Genomic DNA, 20,264 nt, shown 5'->3' with positions numbered 1-20,264 from the left:
TTGTCATATGGCGAGGCAGTGACTAGATATTTGTGACTGTGAGCACTCTTTAGTGTGATACATCCGGTCGGAACTTCTTGGAAAGCAGCGGGAACTGCCATCAGACAAAGGACAAGTATGGTTTTCATTTCGAAATTGTTCCGTTACTGAGGCTTCGTTAATTGCTTTATGGTTTTTATACAAGTGGCTACGATAAAAAATATAGATACGACATTTATATTTATCTGATGTTTGCTTGTTCAGGTGGATACACTATTTGTACTTTGTTAGAAAGTGTTACAATTTTATTTCATAAAATGAAAAATTCTAAAATATTTTAATGAAAAATATTTTAATCTTAAATTTAAAAAAAGTTGAATAATTTTTAATTTATAAGAAAATGACCAAATCTACAAGTGGTTTTCCATATTCATGATCTTAATATCTGAGATTTTTTTTAGGAAAATTATATGGTTTGAACAGATTTTCTGGTATAAAATACTTAAACTAACTTGTTTTTTTGCCTTGGTTAAAAAAGGCAATAAACCTGCTCTGAAAATGAAATTTTTACAAAAAGTTCGGAGACCCATCTTCATGTATACCAGGCTGTAACGAGATGGGTAATTTTTGCGGGCAGTTCAGGGTAGAAGAAGAGTTTAATAAAAAAGTTGAAGTTTTCAGCGGCGGTGAAATAGTGGACGAATCTTTTCGTACTCTTTGACGAAGTTTTTCCTGTAGAGTCGCAACCGGGACTCCTTGAGACACGACGTTCCGGACGCAGCACCATCGCTGCCGATCATTAACCTCCCAACCACCCACTGACCTCATGTCCGTTTCCGTCGTGTCCTGCTCCGGATTCCGCCAACCGGTTCCAGCACAATTCAATCACACTCATCCTTCCGCGCCAATCGTTCACTCTCCACTGTCAACAGCGTAAACATAAAACACGCGCCTCTTTTCATGCGCTGTCAAAAACCAAGTCTACGCTTCAGTAAGGGATAGTAAAACGTACCGATTTTACGTGTTAAATCCCATTTAAACTGTATAGTCAAAGCGCCAGGTCCTGTCGCAACCAATCAAGCTCAAATTTGGGATTCGGGCTCAGTACATCTTGGAGATCATGCCCTGAAATAACCGCAGAAATTACCTATTTTGTTACATCCTAATGTATATCTATCGACTCAGAGTTGAAAACTGAACAGATGTGTGTGTGTGTGTGTGTGTGTGTGTGTGTGAATGTGACCGAAATTCTAATTGGGAGATCTTCCTGAGAGTTTAAAAATGAAAATCTGGCAACCCTACATCCAAAGGAAATATATATCTCAAAATCTGCAACAGTGGATTTGCTGCAGAAAATGTCACATTTTATAACATTTTTTGCAGCAAGCCCGTAGACCATTTTTGCCCGCGTGTAAACATTTCAGCGATCTGCGGTTCTCACCAACACATATAAAGCTGGCCCGTCCAAGATCAACACACCAAAGAGAAGAATATGTTGGTGCTCTTTCACTCACATTTCATCAAGCGTCCATGGCGCGTTGGTAGCGTGTCGGACCAATAACCAAGAAGTTGGTGGTTCAATCCTCGTTCTGTTAAGGTTTTTTTTTTGTGAAATACAACCAAAAAGCCGTCGGTAATGTCGATAATTGTCGATAACGGGCAAAAATGTCACACCCCTATATCGCAAAAAATGCATGAGGACAGTTTTCATGCAGATTCTGATATACTTTCATGCTGCCATGCATCAAAATCATGCGACCGCCGGTTGGGTGTATCATAAAAAAGTTATTATCACTTTTTTGAAGCCGGATCTCACTTATCCGTACATATACTGTGTCGTTATTGGTTAGGTAATCAAAAGAACCTTTCTACGAGTCTAAAAGTTGGAGATCTGGCAACCATGCCCAAAGTTATGACTTCTAATTGTAATTATTACGTACTTTTTTGAGGCAGGATTTCACTTACTTGTATGAAAACAATTTCCGAATCCATGATCCGACTCATGTTTGGTTTTTTTTAAATTGAAAAAACCTTCCTACGAGTTTAATGTTTTGATGATCTGGCATCCCTTTATCATGTTACGCTTACTTAGGCATAGGTTTTTGTTTTGAGTTTTCTGTGCACCTCAAACTCGAAGAGTTTTTCAAGTGATTACATTTTTTGATCTTTCAGGAGGGGAAGGTGCCATCCACATTTGTGGATTAGGTTTTGAGTGAAAAAGGTTTTTTTTCCTACAGATGCACAATACATGCAGAGAAAATAATTTTCCTCAAAGGAGTATCACACAAGAGTGGTACACCCAATGTTTAAGACCGAGGGGATAGTCCTCACGAAAAGAAACGTGAGGAAAGTGCTATTTTGCGAGAAGATAGTCCTCTCGCGTGTTCATTCGTTTATTGGAACAGTTCATCCTATGGGACCATCCATAAACCACGTGGACACTTTAGGGGGGGGGGGGGTATGGCGATTGTCCACGATCCATACAAAAAGTTTATTTTTGTATGGACAATTGTCCACGAGGGGGTAACAGAATCCCAAAAAAGTGTCCACGTGGTTTATGGATGGTCCCTATTGAGTGGCTTATATGGACAAATTACCGCCACTCAATTACCTAACCATGGTGGCCCATACGGCAAATGCACGGTTCAATATGCCGAAGGTCTTGAGTTCGAGTCTCGGTACCGGTAATTTTTTTATAGATGAACTTTTTTTGAAGATGAACCCATGAGTAAAGTACTCTAGGCAATTTCGGGATTTATCCTCTCAGTACGTACACAGTACCATTTTACTACCGAATCGTGCTCTTTATCCTCTCGTATGCCGATGTCCAGTTCTGGGTGTAGAAATGATAGTTCCATTTAAAAAATTTGCAATATTTGCCGGCTTGCACATGTCTCGTAGAAATATTTACAGCTTATTACAGTTTGGTCTGCAAAAATATTGAAAAAATACAAACTATTTTGTGTTTTTTTTTTCAAATAACATGTATAATACAGCAATTCCATTTGAAAAGAGCCTAAACCGAAAAAAAGTTCTCCGATCGGGCTCAAAATTTTTCTGGGGGTTCCTTGGCCAAAATAATTAGACCCATATTTTTTTGTTTGGCCATTAGGGTGACCTACATCGTGCTAGGGTGGTTCGAAAAATGGCAATTTTCGTCATTTTTCGCAAAATCCACTTTTTTCAAAAAATCATATCACCGCGTCATTTCATCTGATTTTAGCAAAAGAATGGTGATTAGTTTGGCTATTGGAGAAAAATAGTAAGAAGTTTCAAAAATCTAGCTTAACATTTGAAAAAGTCGTATGCAAATGGCGTTTTGGCCGTGTCTGGACCAAAGAGCCTATGTCTGAAAATATTTTTATCGGATTCCTCGGAAAATTTCCCATTCCATATTAAAAAATTGGCGATGTCGAACCGTACGTTTCCGAGATATAATTTTTGAAAATAAAAACATAGATTTTCGACGCGCCACGCGCAAAAACAGTAAAAAGACGAAATCGGCAAAAATCAACTTTTTTCACTAAAACTGCGATAGCTTAAAAATTTCAGCGATGACCTATACATGTTAGGGTACCAAAATTTTTGTAATTAAAATACGCAACTTAGGTCACCCAAATGGCCAAACAAAAAAATACGGGTCTAAATATTTTGGCCAAGGAACCCCCAGAAAATTTTTGAGCCCAATCGGAGAACTTTTTTTTCGGTTTAGGCTCTTTTCAAATGGAATTGCTGTATATTTAATTTTTATTTTTTATGAAACATTCTTACGAAATGCTTGAATAATGAATGCACAAATTCAAATGACATGTTTTTTTCTATTGAGTGTTCTCAACTAGAATATATAACAAATGGACAAACCTGTAACGTCCATAAACAAAGTGTACTGAAACCATGAAGATCGTACTATTACTGTGTCTAGTGGGACTGCCTGCCGATTGTTTTAAAATTCCTACGGGTTGCGTCAAAATCTGGAGCGTCCATCAGAGCAAATATCTAACATCGTCGAAGCTGTTGGACTCCAAACGTCGTCACGTGACACACAGCAACCACCCGGAAACCTGGATCGTGAAGCGTTTGGGACAAAGATTCACAATTATGCACGAGAGTCATGAGGAATATTTGATTGTCGCGGAGGACACGTTCATGAACGGAAATCACAAGGTGTACACGTGGATTCCGCAGCAAGTTTTGCCGAGTGCCTTCTGGGAAGTACGACACAAGCGCGGGCAAATCGTTTCGATAGTTGACACCAAACACAACCAGTGCTTGAGCACAGAGTGGGCATTTGGTTGGATTTCGACGAGAAATAAGTTAAACTGTGACGATGAGAAGCTTGAGTGGATCTTCATGAAAGCTCGATGCAATCAAGAAAGGTTTCTGTATGATCAATTTGAATAAATGCGGGCATTGACATGGTGTCGATCCAAATCCCAAAATAAAATTCCCTGACTTTTCCCTGACCTCTCCAGACCATCATTTTTTTTTATTTTTTACGAACATATTGTTTGGAGCGTTTTTATGGTTTCATGCATTTTCCTTTTTGAATATTGGAAGTATAAGATATTGAAAAACTTCAATGACTCTTTTATTTTATTTTTTTAAAGATGGATTCTGCAAAAATTTAAAAACGTTTTTTTTATTTTTTCAATCATTTTTTTTATTGAACATCCAAAATGAGCAACCATAATAATGTTCCTATTTTTATTAAAATATCCCGAGTTTTTTTTTTGAAAAGGTCCTAAAGCTATTGTCTTTCATATGTTTATAGGACCTAATAAAAAAAAGTCGAGATATGAAACACTTATTTGCTTATAGGAGTTTTCAAAAAATTGAATTAATGTAAGCTAAGAAGTCATGTTTAATTTCAAAATTGATGCCTTTTGCCGAATTTTCAAACGAATTAGGTCGATGCCATTTTTGATTGTATTTTTATAAAAAATAAACTCAAAGTTTTGGTCTCCACTTGAAAAATATGTAATTTTGCCGAACCTTAAGATTTTAAAAACTAAAAAAATCTACAATTAAATGTGAATTTTTCAAGTACATGTTTACGGTTTTCAAAAGATCTAGGTCTTTTTCAACAATGTTTGTATTTAAAGTTAACGGTTTTCTGGATATTTGAAGAAAACATCTTCTTAAATATTTTTTTAAATATTTTTGCTATGAAATTAAAAAAAATGTCTACCTTGACTAGAGCCTAAAATACAACCTGCTCGAGCTTTTCAAAAGTCATTATTTATCAAACTTAGATATTTGGGTGTATTGGAATAGATTTTAAATTTAAGCTCAATCTGACCACGGAACTCCTCCTTGTAAACCCTTGAATGTTGTTTGGGAAAAATATGTAAAATGTAGTTGTACAATCCCTATGAAATCTCGGATGCTGGATCTTAATTACAGTTGAAACTACTTTTCCGAAGAGACCATATTTTATAAATTCTTGAACTCTCAAATTTCTTTATTCAGGGTTGTTACGAAAGCAAAAAAAAAAATCCGCGCCACCCCAATCCGCGCAAAATCCGCGTCATTTTAAGAAACATAATTTTGCGACAAACATACAAAAGAGTATCATGAAAATGTATTTTTGCTAGGATAAGGTAAACTAGAAGGAAAAGCCAAAACAAACATTTTGGCAAAAAAAAAAAATCAACATTAAGAAGTTCAGATCTAAAAATCTAAATAAAGAAAAATAATAAAAATTAAAAATTATAATAAATCCTCGATCTTGAGAATTTAAGATACAGTTCAAACTTGATAATCTTGCCAAAGCGTCACTTAGAAAAATCGAAGAAAATTTTCCTACATCTTCTTCTCAAAATGTCTCTAACCGAAAAAAATAACTCCAAAAATACTTCAAATTTTATCAGGTTTTCTGTAATCTGAGATGGTAACAAAAATCAAGAATTTAAAAATTCAAGAATTTAAGAATTTAAGAATTTAAGAATTTAAGAATTTAAAAATTTAAGAAAATAAGATTTTTTTCTTTTGTTCCTTGAACCTCCGGCTGTTAGCTCATTAATAAAGATTAATAATAATAATAATAACAATATTTTTTTGTTCTTTTCATTGTTTTTTTTTTGTTCAGATTTTTTAAATTTAAATTTAAAAACTTTGGATCTTTTAAGTTTTTAAATATATTTTTTGGGTTTTTTAATACTATTTTTCTAATTTTATTTCCAAATTTCTGAATAGTTCAATTTTGAATGTTGGAGCTGAATTTTTTTTAATGTTTTGATTTTTTTATTTTTCTTCAACGGAATCGACGTAACACCTTTTAATGTGGCCCTCTTAAAACATTCGGTTTCGTCAACGGATCCACAGGCGTGTATCGTTCTTTTTGCGACAAGACTCCGCCTCCCGGGTCTCCTAAGTGTGAATGTATGGCACGGGGAGAGGGCACCGACTAGCTATTTTACACTGAGAATTTTTTGCGTCCGCCTCGGGATTCGAACCGGCGACGTCTGGATTGTGAGTCCAGTGCGCAGTCCGATTGATCCACACCGGCAGACATTTTTTCTTCGAGAATGTTTAAATTTTTAAAAAAATATTTCTACTGGTTGAATCCTATCTAAAATTCAAAGGCCAGCTTCTGTTACGTCCAATCAAGCTCATATTTTGGATATAAGCACAGTACACCCACATCCTAATGTCTGTATCTTCGAGAAAAGTTTAAAACATGATTAAGATTCACAAGATGCAAATTGAATGTATCCAGTATAAAAGAACACTAAATAAGGGTAAAAAAAATGCTCAAAATTTAAAAGATATTCAATATTCAGAGTCAGTATGTTTAAAAATAAGTTGAGTGTAGTGAAACATTTATTTAAGAAATCCTCAACAACACATTTGAAAAAAAAATCTCTTCATAATTTTCATCTTCATCTTTCGACGTTTCTTATTGAGAAAATAAAAACAAGGAAGAAAATTCAATTAAAAGAAATCGAAGTTTTTGCACTTAACGAAAAAAAAAACAGAAAATTATCCTGATTGTTAATAATATTTTTCTTTTAAAGTTGAAAGTAATTTTATTTCTCCCAATATTTTTTTATCAAAATTGCTACCGCGCGAAATCCGCGCCAACTTCGCGCCGTCCGTAACAACTCTGTTTATTCCATAAATTTTTGTTTTATTTCTTTAATTCTTGAATTTATTTTTGAATTTTTAATTCCATTTCACCATCACTATTTTTAGATTACTTTGGATCATTTTTAAATCATTGTTCAGTTTAATTTTGAGAAAAATATAAATTCAGATTGAACGGCCCGAGCGGTTTAGGCTTTCAGGATTTTTGTGATATTTACTTGCAGAGTCAAAACAGATCAGTAAACTTCACTTATTTGTATATTACACTTTTTAAAGATTACATTTTTTTTCGGTAACACTCTTGACTTTTACGCGCACGATCACATCACTTTGCATTAAGCTCTTCGTCGAGCCAGTTCTCTATGTTGAAGCAAGACTTGTCCTCCAGACCTCTGCGCCGAGCCATGCCAGACCCCGAACTCCTAAGTCCCGGGTGGACTCTTCACAGCGGCTAAGTCCCGGCGGACTGCTGGCGGGTCCGGCAGCGAGTCTGGAACTGGACTGGAGTGGAGCTGGCTGGAACTGACTGGAACTAATTCTGGAACTAACTTCCCTCCTCAAGAATTTTGGGGTTTTTATAGTCAGTCCCCGAAAACTCTACTAAATTTTGTTCTACTAAAAGTGGTCCGTTTCGATGAGAAGCATCGATGAACCTCATGAATTAAATTGTGCAGACCTCTGCAATTCTTCATGACTTTCCGTATGGTGTAGTGAGTACACCTCAAAATCGGAAGTCATGGGTTCGAACCATTGTCGTGAAACTTTAAATTATGTTATAGGAATATCAAAATAATGTTCCTCAAATATTCTCAAAAATGTAAGTCAATAATGAGAAGGTCGAATTCTCCATTGAACAAACATGCCAATGAATTTGGTTAAGCCACACCTTCAATTTCCCCTGTGGAATAACATCGCACATTCATAATTGAAAGCTTAACCATTTTTTTGATTGCCTAACAATTGGCGAAAACTAATAAAGGGCTTTTCAGGTGAGGATGATCCACACCTGTACATAAGCTTAATTATTTGTCGCGCAACGCGAGTCGACGGGTAAAATTATTTATGCTTGCGTAAGCGCGCATGGTCAGAACTGTGGTGAGGTTCGAAAAATGGACAAATTTAATGATTTAAGTTTGAGGTCGCTGCAAGATAACGAATACAAACGTGAAATTTTGGAAAAAATTCTGACCTTACATTTTTTTCAGAATTATAGAATAAGAATTTAAAAAATTAAGAAATCAACAATTCCAAAATATCAGAATTTCAGAATTTTTTAAAATTTAGAATCTTTGAGCTTTAGAATTTCAGATTTTTTTTAACTTTCAAAAGTTCGAATTGTTTATCTTTAGAAATTTTAAATCATTTAATCTTTCTGACAAAATGTATGATTTTCTCATTGGTCCCTACTACCAATTTTAGAAAAATCTCTGAGGATGGTGGGGCAACTGCCTCGTATTGTCCCACCCTGTGTGCGCCAGTAATTTGTAATTTTCAACAAAACAAATCCAAATTATTTGAATTTTAAACCTAAACATATTGCAAACAAGCAACGCGCGAAGAAATGCCTTTTCTTCGTGACCCTTTTCTTAAGCATTTTTTATATAGAGTTTTGCGTTCCTTCCGGACTGACCAATATCAAAAATTAAATATTATTAATGTTGCAAAGTTTGGCCTGGAAGACATTCAAATACATCATCAAGGGCAAATTTTCAAGAAGAAATGAAATTTTGTAGTAATATTTTTAGGATCATCAAAATTCCCTGACCCAGCTTAAAATTCCCTGACTTTCCCTGACTTTTCCAGGTCAAATAAAATTCCCTGACAATTCCAGGTTTTCCCTGACTTTTCCAGAAATCGACACCATGATTGAGTACAATTTAAAATCAACACATTTTTACTAAGCACTCATGTTCGGTCTCGTTGGCAAAACATTCGTGCGGTCGTGCCGACAACTTTAGGCACTCTAGCTTTAAACTAACGAACTACTAACTCTGGTTGACCGTGGGCAAATTTTGTCACAGCAACTTGGCAACAGCCATTCAATGCTAAAATAAACCTTTTTTGAAAGACCACGAACACACTTGACGCGTGGCACCACCTGGGAGGGCAATGTCAGGGTCGTTTTGTGTTGGGGTGGTTTTTTTTCGGTATTTAAAAATGAGTTTTAGCAACAAGCAAGATTATTTTTTTAAATAGCAAAAACTGTTTAGTTTGTTTGCATGTTGGACAAATATCCACCCTAGTCATGCATAACCCCCTCTATGATAGTGGTAGCATAAATCTGAAGAAATAAGTTTTTTTTGCGACGTTTGTTTTATTGGTTTCAAAACGATTTCACAATGAGATGTCAATGATCTTGTGCCCACAGCATAGGCACAGATCGTGTCGTTTGATTGATAGGTTTGAGGAAATGGCACGGGGAGCTTTTTGAGAGGTGGTGCACATTCCGGAAGTGATGCGATTATGATTAATTGTTGAGTTCTGAGCCTGCAGCGGCTTCAGACTACATTACAAACAAGATAACAAGATATTATAGTAAATCGATGCCTCTGTGCTCTCTTATGCTAACTAGATAGAAGACCTAGTACAAGAAAGCGTAGGGACATCGCAATGTTGAAAGTCATTTGATATGCTCTCACTATTTCTTTAAAGACCATCAGGCACATTTTGAAATTCAGAAATTTTTAATATCAATTATGAAGAAATGAAATAAAATTGTTGGTTGTACTTTGTTTGTTCAGTAGTTAAGTGTTAATAAATTAATGAAGAAATGTGTACCTAAAGAAAAATAATATAAAAAAGAGAGGATATTATTAAGTGTGAAGGGAAGATACAATTGTAGTAAAAAATAGAGAATCGCAGAGTTCAGTAGATTTGGTTCGTCAAATTAAATGTCAAAGCAACAGACCTTCAATGGACCCAACGTCCAGAACACAAACATCACTGCTCATCAAAAGAAAACAAGAACACGAGGTAGAAAACATAACGAGTCTGTTTGTAGCGTGCAATTTACGCGGCGTGATACGTTATACAAACTGCGACATGCTGGTACAAGCCGGTCGTAAAAAGTGAGATCAATCCCCCTAGTAGAATGTTTCATAACTCAAACAGATTAAAGCTAAACAAGCACAACAAGCTGCACAAACCAAAGTAACGCGACTGAAAGTGCAACTCCAAATGCATCATGAAATTGCATTTCGCCCCGTTTCCATTCGTCTTCAGAATCAAATCAGAAGAGAAGTGAAGTGCACAAGATTGGCATGATGCGAGTGAAATGAATGTTGTTAGCTGAAATAAAAACAAAACAAAAAAGTGAGTAGATGGATGAGAGCAGATATTTTTTATTGCCCCACACACATGATGACTCGTTGGGCTAATGTGGCTCGAAATTTGGACGATGAGATCTTGTTTAATTATGACGTCGTTTGGTACGTGGAAATGCAGATTTTACGAACCAAGTTAGTTTTCAAGCAAGACGTGGAGGCAGTTTTGAAGCGATGATGTTTAATAATCTTTTAATATTGTAACCCTTCGGCGTACGTGTACTCTACAAACACTTTGAAAGGAACACTTGTAAGAAACGCCAAAACATGCGATTGCACAAGAATATTGAAGTTGTTTTTAGAGGTTAATAAAAAAATATGGCACGCAAAGATTGCTACAAAGCGATGTTATTTTAAGGTAACCTTCATTTAAAAAAACTTTCCAACATTTTACAAAATTTACACCCAAAATTAAGCCTCGGGATACGAGAAGATAAAGAGCAGAGTTTGGTAGTAAAACGATACTTAATCCACCTTTACTGCCGTTTTACGGCGATATGATGTATACGCCATTGAGGTGATTTTGCTGTAGACACGATTTTCTGTTTTTGTTCATTTTTTCAATTTAAAATGACTAATTTGAGGTCTGCTCTGTAGAAACTGTTAAAAAGTACAATAAAAATGTGGCCCCTACAAATTTTTTTGTTTTTTCCTATTCTTTACGATTTTAAACCACAAACATCATTTGGCCGTAAAAATAGCATTAAAAAATCACTACTTTTCCTGCCCAATGATGTATGTATACATTGCTCGATCAAAGCTGGCTTTATTTTTGTGCCAGCTATTTTGATAGCTGAGTGGATCCCGTAATGCATTGTCCACGTGGATACTTTAAGGGGAGGTATTAGGAGCGTTCTTTTATTACGTAACGCAGTTGGGGGAGGGTCGGATGCCGTGTTACGCTCCATACAAAATTTTTAAAATTTGTATGGAAATTTTGTTAATCACGGTGGGTAAGAAGGGGATTATTATGCAACTTGCATGCACCTCGGAAATTCCTCCTGGAGGTTGTTGGGGAGACTATTCTGAGTCAGAAAAATCGATTTCCAAAATATTCTGTCGGTGAAAACTGATTTTATCTCGATTTGAAGTTAAAAAACCTAATATTTCACCTAAAACCTCAAAAATACGTCTAAAATCTCGGTCTAACTCTGGACAAAGATGTCAATTTTTATCCAAATATCAATTCTTAGTTCTCAAAATATATTCTTGACATAGTACACCATAAATCGGTCCATTACTTGAGTCCCAGCGTCATGAGAATGTGTAAAATAGTGTTTTTTCTTTAAAAATATTTTCAAATTGGTCTGGTAAATAAACTGTCATGTCTGAATTCCAAAACTAACGTTGTAGCATTGTTGCAAACAAAATGAAGAACAATTTTGCAGAAAAAAGAATGAAATTTTATCCATTTTCAGTAACGTTATGACCATTTTAATGGGAAAATTGTTGCCAATTTTCGAAATTCTTCGATATTTAACTCATTCCTGTTATTAACAGCTACTACGATCATACTCAGTAGGATGTAACAAAAATTACTTTTTGGCGGGCATTCAGGGGCTGGTTCCGGTGGGCATACTGAGCTCAAATCTCAAATATGACCTTGATTGAACTTAATTGGAGCTGTTGCTTTGCATTTTAATTTTAAATGAGATTTTACCAGTAAAAAACAAGGTTTTTCAAAAATGTAGATTTTTAGGCACATTGGCCACTAAAGCGTTTATCTTCAACATCATTGGCATGTAGGATAGATCCTTGCGCATGTTTTGGTATAATAACATTGAAGTTTTGAGCAAAATTAAATGGCGCGTCGCCTATCTTTTCTGCTGAGCTGTTTTTTGAAAAAAAAATCAAGACATTGAAGGCCTAAGCTCCAGAGTGCTTCAATTCAATGTTATATATACCAAAACATGCACAAGGAAATGTCCTACATGCCAATGATGTTGAAGATAAACGCTTTAGTGGCTAAAGTGCCTAAAATCTACATTTTGAAAAACCATGTTTTTACTGGTTAAATCTCATTTAAAATTGAAATGCAAAGCGACAGCTCCAATTAAGTTCAATCAAGCTCATATTTGAGATTTGAGCTCAGTATGCCCACCGGAACCAGCCCTGAATGCCCGCTAAAAGTAATTTTTGTTACATCCTACTGAGTATGATCGTAGTAGCTATTAATAACAGGAATAAGTTAAATATCGAAGAATTTCGAAAATTGGCAACAATTTTCCCACTAAAATGGTCATAACGTTACTGAAAATGGATAAAATTTCATTCTTTTTTCTGCAAAATTGTTCTTCATTTTGTTTGCAACAATGCTACAACGTTAGTTTTGGAATTCAGACATGACAGTTTATTTACCAGACCAATTTGAAAATATTTTAAAGAAAAAACACTATTTTACACATTCTCATGACGCTGGGACTCAAGTAATGGACCGATTTATGGTGTACTATGTCAAGAATATATTTTGGGAACTAAGAATTGATATTTGGATGAAAATTGACATCTTTGTCCAGAGTTAGACCGAGATTTTAGACGTATTTTTGAGGTTTTAGGTGAAATATTAGGTTTTTAACATCAAATCAAGATAAAATCAGTTTTCACCGACAGAATATTTTGAAATCGATTTTTCTGACTCAGAATAGTCTCCCCAACAACCTCCAGGAGGAATTTCCGAGGTGCATGCAAGTTGCATAATAATCCCCTTCTTACCCACCGTGTATTGTTACGAGGGGGGGGGGGGTCTAAAAATCCGATTTTTTGCGTTACGTATTAAAATAACGCTCCCTTAGCGATTGTCTATGCTCCATAAACACATTTTTTGCATGAACAATTGTCAGCAAGGGAGGTGGGTGAGTCTAGAATTTTCAAAAAAGTGTCTACGTGGATGTGGATAAGGTGTCATCCATTGAGTACGTCACATTAATATCAGCCAAAATTTACTGCACCCCCCTTTGTCACGATTTCCTATGCTTTTAACACGCAATGTCGCGCTTGCTCAAAACCCCCCTCTTCCCTCAGAACGTGACGTACTTTATGGATGACGCCTAATGGACGTCCCCTGAAGAATTAAATTGAAATAATGTATTAAAATATTTCCCAGTCTTGATTTGGTCCCAAAAACTTCAAATCAACATTCAAACAGTATTGAATTTGACTTCTATCAATTGTATACATACATCATGATGAGTAAAATTGGCGTATACATCATTGTTTGTTTGCTTAATAAAATGGGCCCCAGAGCAGTTTTTTGAAAAATTCTTTCGTCAGGAGGTAGCTTATAAGATTCTTTATCAGACTGTACAATAAAATTGAAAATGTCCAAAATGGCGTATACATCATATCGCCGTAAAACGGCAGTTTAGGTGGTTGGTGCCTTCCTCACATTCATAAAGTCAATACATTCAGTAAAAATAGCAACATTCGCTTAACATGTTTAACAAATCAATTTTATTACTGATTTCTTTTGATAGGGTTCGCAGACCTTCAATTTTTCTGGCTCATCGGCAAGGTCTGATAAAAAACCTATCCAACGAAAGTTCACATGGAAGATTCAGACAATATTTTTATCACAATATCTCAGATCCGGCCTCCAGAAAGTATATAAATAACACTTAAGTGCCAATAACTTTTGATAGGGTTGTCAGATTCTTGATGTTTTAGGCTCATTTGAAAGGTATTTTGATTATCTAACTAACAATGGGTCGCATGATGGACCCGGACACAATTTTTACTGAAATATCTGAGATCCGGCCTCCAAAAAGTGTATAAATAACACTTAAGTGCTAATAATTTTTGATAGGGTTGTCAGATCCTTGATGTTTTAGGCTCATTTGAAAGGTCTTTCAATTATCTAACTAACGATGGGTTGCATGATGGACCCGGACATAATTTTTACTGAAATATCTGAGATCCGGCCTCCAAAAAGTGTATAAATAACACTTAAGTGCTAATAACTTTTGATAGGGTTGTCAGATCTTCAATGTTTGTGGGCTGATTGGAAAGGTCTTTTTAATACCTTTCTGAAAATGTATAACATGATAGGGTTTCTTGCAAAAACCACCCTTTTTACAATCTTCCGGACTTACGCCAAAATCGTTTTTTTAGCATAACTTTTGAAGTACTTAACTAAACTTGCTGATTTTAAATAGAGACCTATGGGACCCCAAGACGGATCGAATGAGACTAATACAGTCAAAATCCGTTCATCCAGTCCGGAGATAATCGAGTGACATTTTTTTTGTCCACCCACCTACACACATCCACACAGACATTTGCTCAGAACATGATTCTGAGTCGATAGGTATACGTGAAGGTGGGTCTACGAGGTCGAATTAAGAAGTTCATTTTTCGAGTGATTTTATAGCCTTTCCTCAGTAAGGTGAGGAAGGCAAAAAGGTACTGCGAACGACAGATAAATCCCGAAACGATCGAAAGTACTTAACTCAAAGGTTCATCTTTCAAAAAGTTCACCCTCAGCAAATCTGAAATTACTACCGATCGACAACTCGACGTCGTCGTGCTATCTTGTCGCAACCGTTCCGAGAAGAACACGTTTTAATGTTTGACCTTGAATAAACAAAAACGAAAGCACGAAATGTAAACAATAACAAACACGTTTTGTTTGGCTGACCATTCTATGCATTGTCCTGAAGTTTGGTTAAAGTTGGTTGCTGGAGTCCCGAGTTATAATTACAAATGATTATGGTAGTCTTACTTGTACGTGCGTCAAACGCGTTCTTACTTGAAATCCCTTTGGCCAGTTGTCGCACTTACATCAATTTTCAGGGAGTGACAAAATAGCACGACAAGATTGAAACTTTCATATGTAAAGTGACAAAAATGCACGGAGTTTTTTTTCGGATTTCGTTGAATATCTCAGGATTGAAATCGAATGTTGGGTATCTGTGCACGTACGACAAGTTAGCACGACGGCGACGAACTGCTCACATCTTTTTCAAGACAAACCAGCAGCTGTTTCCTTGCTCAGAATCCGACCCCCGGAAGCAATTTTCCAGCTTCACGGGACGACACCCCTCGCAGTAGCTGCAACAGCAGGTACAAATTAGATTTTCAATTTCATTAACAATAACAATAAATAGCAACTGCCGGCAAGAGCAAGCGATTGCATCTTGCACAAAAGTGCACCTTCACCTCAGGAGGGAAAAGAACTTGCGACTAAACTTGACTTGACTTTCCTTCCAGCCAGCTGCAACCTCGACGACGAACCATAACTTAATTTGGTGTCTCTTGCTCTTAAGAGTTTTCCCCCCACCCAAACTGATGCCCGGAAAAAGGGGAGATGGAAAAAAGCTTTGACCTCTCCTGGAGCACCAATTCGCACAATCACACACAGAGAGACAAGTTGGGGCCACCTGTGTGTGATACCCCTGAAGGTCTGCAACCGGCATACAGAGGGTGAGTGTTGTTGACGTTAGTCACTTCTCAGCAGCAAATTGGTTTGATGTTTAAAGTTTAATTTAATCGAATTTCAAGCTTCAAGTGAGCGGAAGAAAACAATTTCTTGCTTGTGTTGTGGTACAAATTGGAACCGCCAATGTGAGGGTTTGAGGTTGTGGTCAATTTTTCCAGTGTGGATAAAGCTGACGAACTATGCTTAAAGAGCTAGCCGAGTAAAGCCGTAATCTAATTGCGCTAATAAAGAGCAAAGTGAGGTATTTGAGTAGAAAAACCATTCATTCTATGAATTATCTTTTGCTCCTTTCAGCAAAAAAATCAAATAAGCACAAAAGGCCCGTTCAGGTGGTGCTGAATCAACAGTTTCAGTTGGCGGACGTTTCTCCTTCGGAAAAAGGGAGAGCAAACAGACAGCTCAAGTTATAATAAGAGCTCTTGGCAGGTCAGAAGAAGGGCTGGCAGTCATTTAAAGTTGTTTTTTTTTAAATTAAGAATCAAGCCTTTTTATCCCTGACAAATAAAGCAAAACTTTTCGAAAATATTGAAAAAATATCTTCAAATAAACTTTTTCTTCTTACCAGAAAGGTTCTTTTAATACCGAAATTGAATGTGCTATGTTGTGCTCTGATAATAATACAAGAATATACAAAAAGTTAAACATTCAAACTAACTAATTCAAAAGAGAATTGAGCATAAATGCATAATAAACCTCAACATTAATTGTTATAAAACGAGTGCTCACCCTGGAAATGAACTCGATTAACAGAAGAGAAATGTAAAGATAATAAAAAAATTCTCTGAAATGTGCTTTTCATGAGGTGGAAATGATTAACTTTATAATAGTTTGAAAGTAAAGCGAGAATGATTTTTTTTTTGCTGCGGCAGACGTTTTAGCTTTGAAGATTTTTTTTACCTTTCTATGTTAATTCAGGATTTTTTTAGCGAAATAAATGATGCTCTACCTGCGAAAGAAAGATATAATATACGTAGAGTTTTTTTTAAAAAAGGTGTTCCATCTATTTAAAGGAACTTTAAAGAATTATATGGATATGTAAGAAATAGTTTCAAAATCTGTGTTTTAGCGAGAAAGAAAAATAACTCAGTTGAAAGGAACTCGCCAAATGAAACACATTTGCACTTCAACTTCATCATCAATGCCACTTTCAAGAACCACAAACGACCAAAAATGTCGTTCCCCTTCAAGTTCAGAGTCGTTTTTCAATTTCCACATCGCTCCTCAACCTTCAATTGATCGTCAATTTCGCGCACTTCTCCCTAATCTGTTATGCTATTACCAACCCCACCCCCTCCGATGTCAAAGGAGTTATGCAGGATATTTTCCAATTTCCACCGCCAAACATATACATTATGCTACATTTTCAGTCACCCCGGTAGAAGGGTGAAAAGCCTATCGGCAACAAATCAAGCTGTTGGCAGCACACAATCCTTTCTCGCGTGGTTCTTTTCAATCTCCATCCACCCCCACAACGAGACCCTTTTCCGGCAGTCCGGATTGTGGTGGAGATTTGCTTTTCGATTCAATTTGCCACACAGCAAATTTCCTTCCTTTTGGCTTCACAACTGGGTCCTCAGACGACGAAGCCGTCGCGACGCAACTAGAGTCGTCGATGCTGCAGGTGACGGCTTTTCCCCTTAGTTTTTTTTTACAGAAAAGGTGTTATAAAACCAGCATAAATCCGTCCAAAGCAGGACGTTTTCATCTGATGGAATCTTGGAGTGGGGTTTATTGAGGAAGTTTGTTAGGGGAAATAAATGAAAAAACGATTGACTCCATAAAATCTAGGAAGTTTTTAAATAAAATAATTAATAAGTATTTAAGTAAGTTTTTACATCAAATAAATCAAACATTGTCAAGCTGTTGTCCAAACTCATAACCGAAGGTAAGTAATTCAAACCTTGTGACAGTTACTAAAGCAAACAAAATGCAAGATGTCTTTTTCTGTAAAATTTAATAATCATTTTTTAAAGCCTCAAAATCCTAAAAAAGTTGAAATCGAACAAAACATCTTAAGAGCGAGTTTTTCACCAATGTGTAACAGGTCGTATCGAGGTGCTCCGATTTGGATGAAACTTTCAGCGTTTGTTTGTCTATACATGAAATGAACTCATGCCAAATATGAGCCCTCTACGACAAAGGGAAGTGGGGTAAAACGGGCTTCGAAGTTTGTGGTCCAAAAAACCTAAAAAATCTTAAAATTGCTCGCATTTCCGTAAAACTTCATCAATTCCAACTCTCGTAGATGCATTTGAAAGGTCTTTTGAAGCACTTCAAAATGGGCCATAGACATCCAGGATCGTTTGGCTTTTTCTCATAGCTTTTGCAAATTACTGATAAAAATTGATTTTTTTAAAACCTCAATATCTTTTTGCAACAGCCTCAAACACCCATACTCCTATAGGTCAAAAGATAGGTAATTATATGGACTATAAGCCTACGGTATTAACTTTTTGGCCAATCGCAGTTTTTCTCATAGTTTTTCGATTTTTCTAGAACAAACATTTTACAACGTTAGTTTTTGTCCTGTAGGCCTCCATAGCGGCACTTTTTGGTCTCAATTTTGTTATATTCGGAATCCTCGGAAAATTTCACGTTAGTTAGAAGTATTGGAGTTATAAATTTGATTTGAAAAATAATTAAATAAAACATTTTTGAAAAAAGAAATACAGCTCCCTCCGTGCACGCACGAGAGCATGCAGCTAGTGCTCAGTGCTCCATCGTTTTTTCGAGTTTTTTCGCCGTAATTGATTGTGGTTACCCGCGAGTTTGCTTCTCCAGCATGCCAAAGGCCGGCCGTGGCCGTGGCAGTTCGAGTGCGGCCTCGAAAAACCCGCGAAGTTCGTCTACCGGCCGTGTGCAAAAAGGTAAACAAACCAACGCCGTGTCGGCCGCCATCGCGCAGGGGAGCGTCAGCGCTGAAGGCATCGACAAAAAGTTACTACATCCCGGATATGTCCCAAGATCACCAGTGCGAACCCGTTCCGGTACTTCCGGTGCCACGACCAATGGCACATCAACATCCGCCAACATCCCCATCAGGAACGAGTTCCAGATGCTGAGCGACGACGAAGAAAATAACAACTCTGACGGTAGCAGCACTACCGACGACGACGACGACGATGATGGTCGTGCACGGAAAAAAGTGCCGACGTCAAAAAAGAACAATTCTTCAACGGAACGTAGACCACCTCCAATTTTTGTTTTGGACACGTTAGCGGACGATGTTGACGAGTTGTTGGAAGGCCTCGGATATTGTCTGAAAATCGGTAAGTCGGCAGTGCAAGTGATCACACTGACCAAAAAGAATTTCGACCTGGTGTTTGAAGAATTGAAGCGTAGCAACTTCAACTTCTACACATTCAACCCCGAGAAGCCCCCTGTTAAGGTTGTTTTGCAGGGTTATCAAGACCGTCCGATCTCCGACCTGAAGGGTCACCTTTCGGACGCCGGAATAAAACCGCGGGAGATTAAAGTGCTCTCGCGCAAGACAACAGTAACAGGTACACACACACTGTACCTGTTGTACTTCGACCGCGGCACCGTCAAGATCCAAGACCTGCGGCGGACTAAAACGTTGGACGGTTTTTGGGTAAACTGGCGGTTTTACACCAAAACCCGACGGACGTAGCGCAATGCCACCGTTGCCAGAAATTCGGCCACGGCTCGCGGAACTGCAACCTCCGGCCCCGCTGCGTGAAGTGCGGTGAGTCACACCTCTCGGAGGCGTGCGCACTGCCACGAAAGGCGGACTTGGGGACAAGGCAGAACAAACCAAGCCGCGCGTAAAGTGCGCGAACTGTGACGGCAACCATACCGGCAATTACCGTGGATGCGTCGCGCGCAAGGCCTACCTCGAGGAGCAGGAAAAGAGGAAGAAGAAAGCGTCCCACCCTCCTCAGCGAAGTACGAGCGCAGCCGTTCCTGCAGCTGGACAGCGTACGGTTCCTGCGGAAAACTCAGCGTTCCCTCCTGGTTGGGGGCGTTCGTTCGCCAGCGTGGTCGCTGCCGGTAGCGGCAGTACGGCCCAGCAAGAAGTCACCGGGAAGATCTCTTCACCCTGCCGGAGTTCTTTGCTCTCGCGGGGGAGATGATGACGCGGTTTCGGAGCTGCCGCAACAAGGCAGAACAATTCCTGGCCCTTGGGGAACTGATGATCAAACACATCTACAAAGGATAAATGACCTGTGATCTAGATATAAGCTTTCTCTTCCTCTATCCCCTTTCCTTTGCAATTTCTGTAAGTTTTTTTTATAGTTTTTTCTTACTCTTGCTAGTGCCTTAGTTAAAGAAATAATTGTTCCTAAATGGATTATGATGCAACACACAGCTGTAAGGAACTCCAAAACTCTGTTATGCACTTCAAAATACAGTATGTAAAAAAAGTATTTACACCCCTTGGGCACTATGCACATTTTGTGATGAAACATGTAAAAAATTTA

The 20,264-nt window shown here is 37.4% G+C and overlaps 1 protein-coding gene across 4 annotated transcripts in view; it reads right to left on the bottom strand.

The window, feature by feature from the left end:
* LOC6032991 (papilin) overlaps positions 1 to 20,264 on the bottom strand; it is a 176,027-nt gene that overhangs the window by 104,823 nt on the left and 50,940 nt on the right. The window lies entirely within an intron of this gene.

This window comes from Culex quinquefasciatus, chromosome 1 (genome assembly GCF_015732765.1).
Source record: "Culex quinquefasciatus strain JHB chromosome 1, VPISU_Cqui_1.0_pri_paternal, whole genome shotgun sequence".
Lineage (NCBI taxonomy): Eukaryota > Metazoa > Arthropoda > Insecta > Diptera > Culicidae > Culex > Culex quinquefasciatus.
Note: the sequence above shows the minus strand (reverse complement) of the source record. Positions and strands in the feature narration are given on the sequence as shown.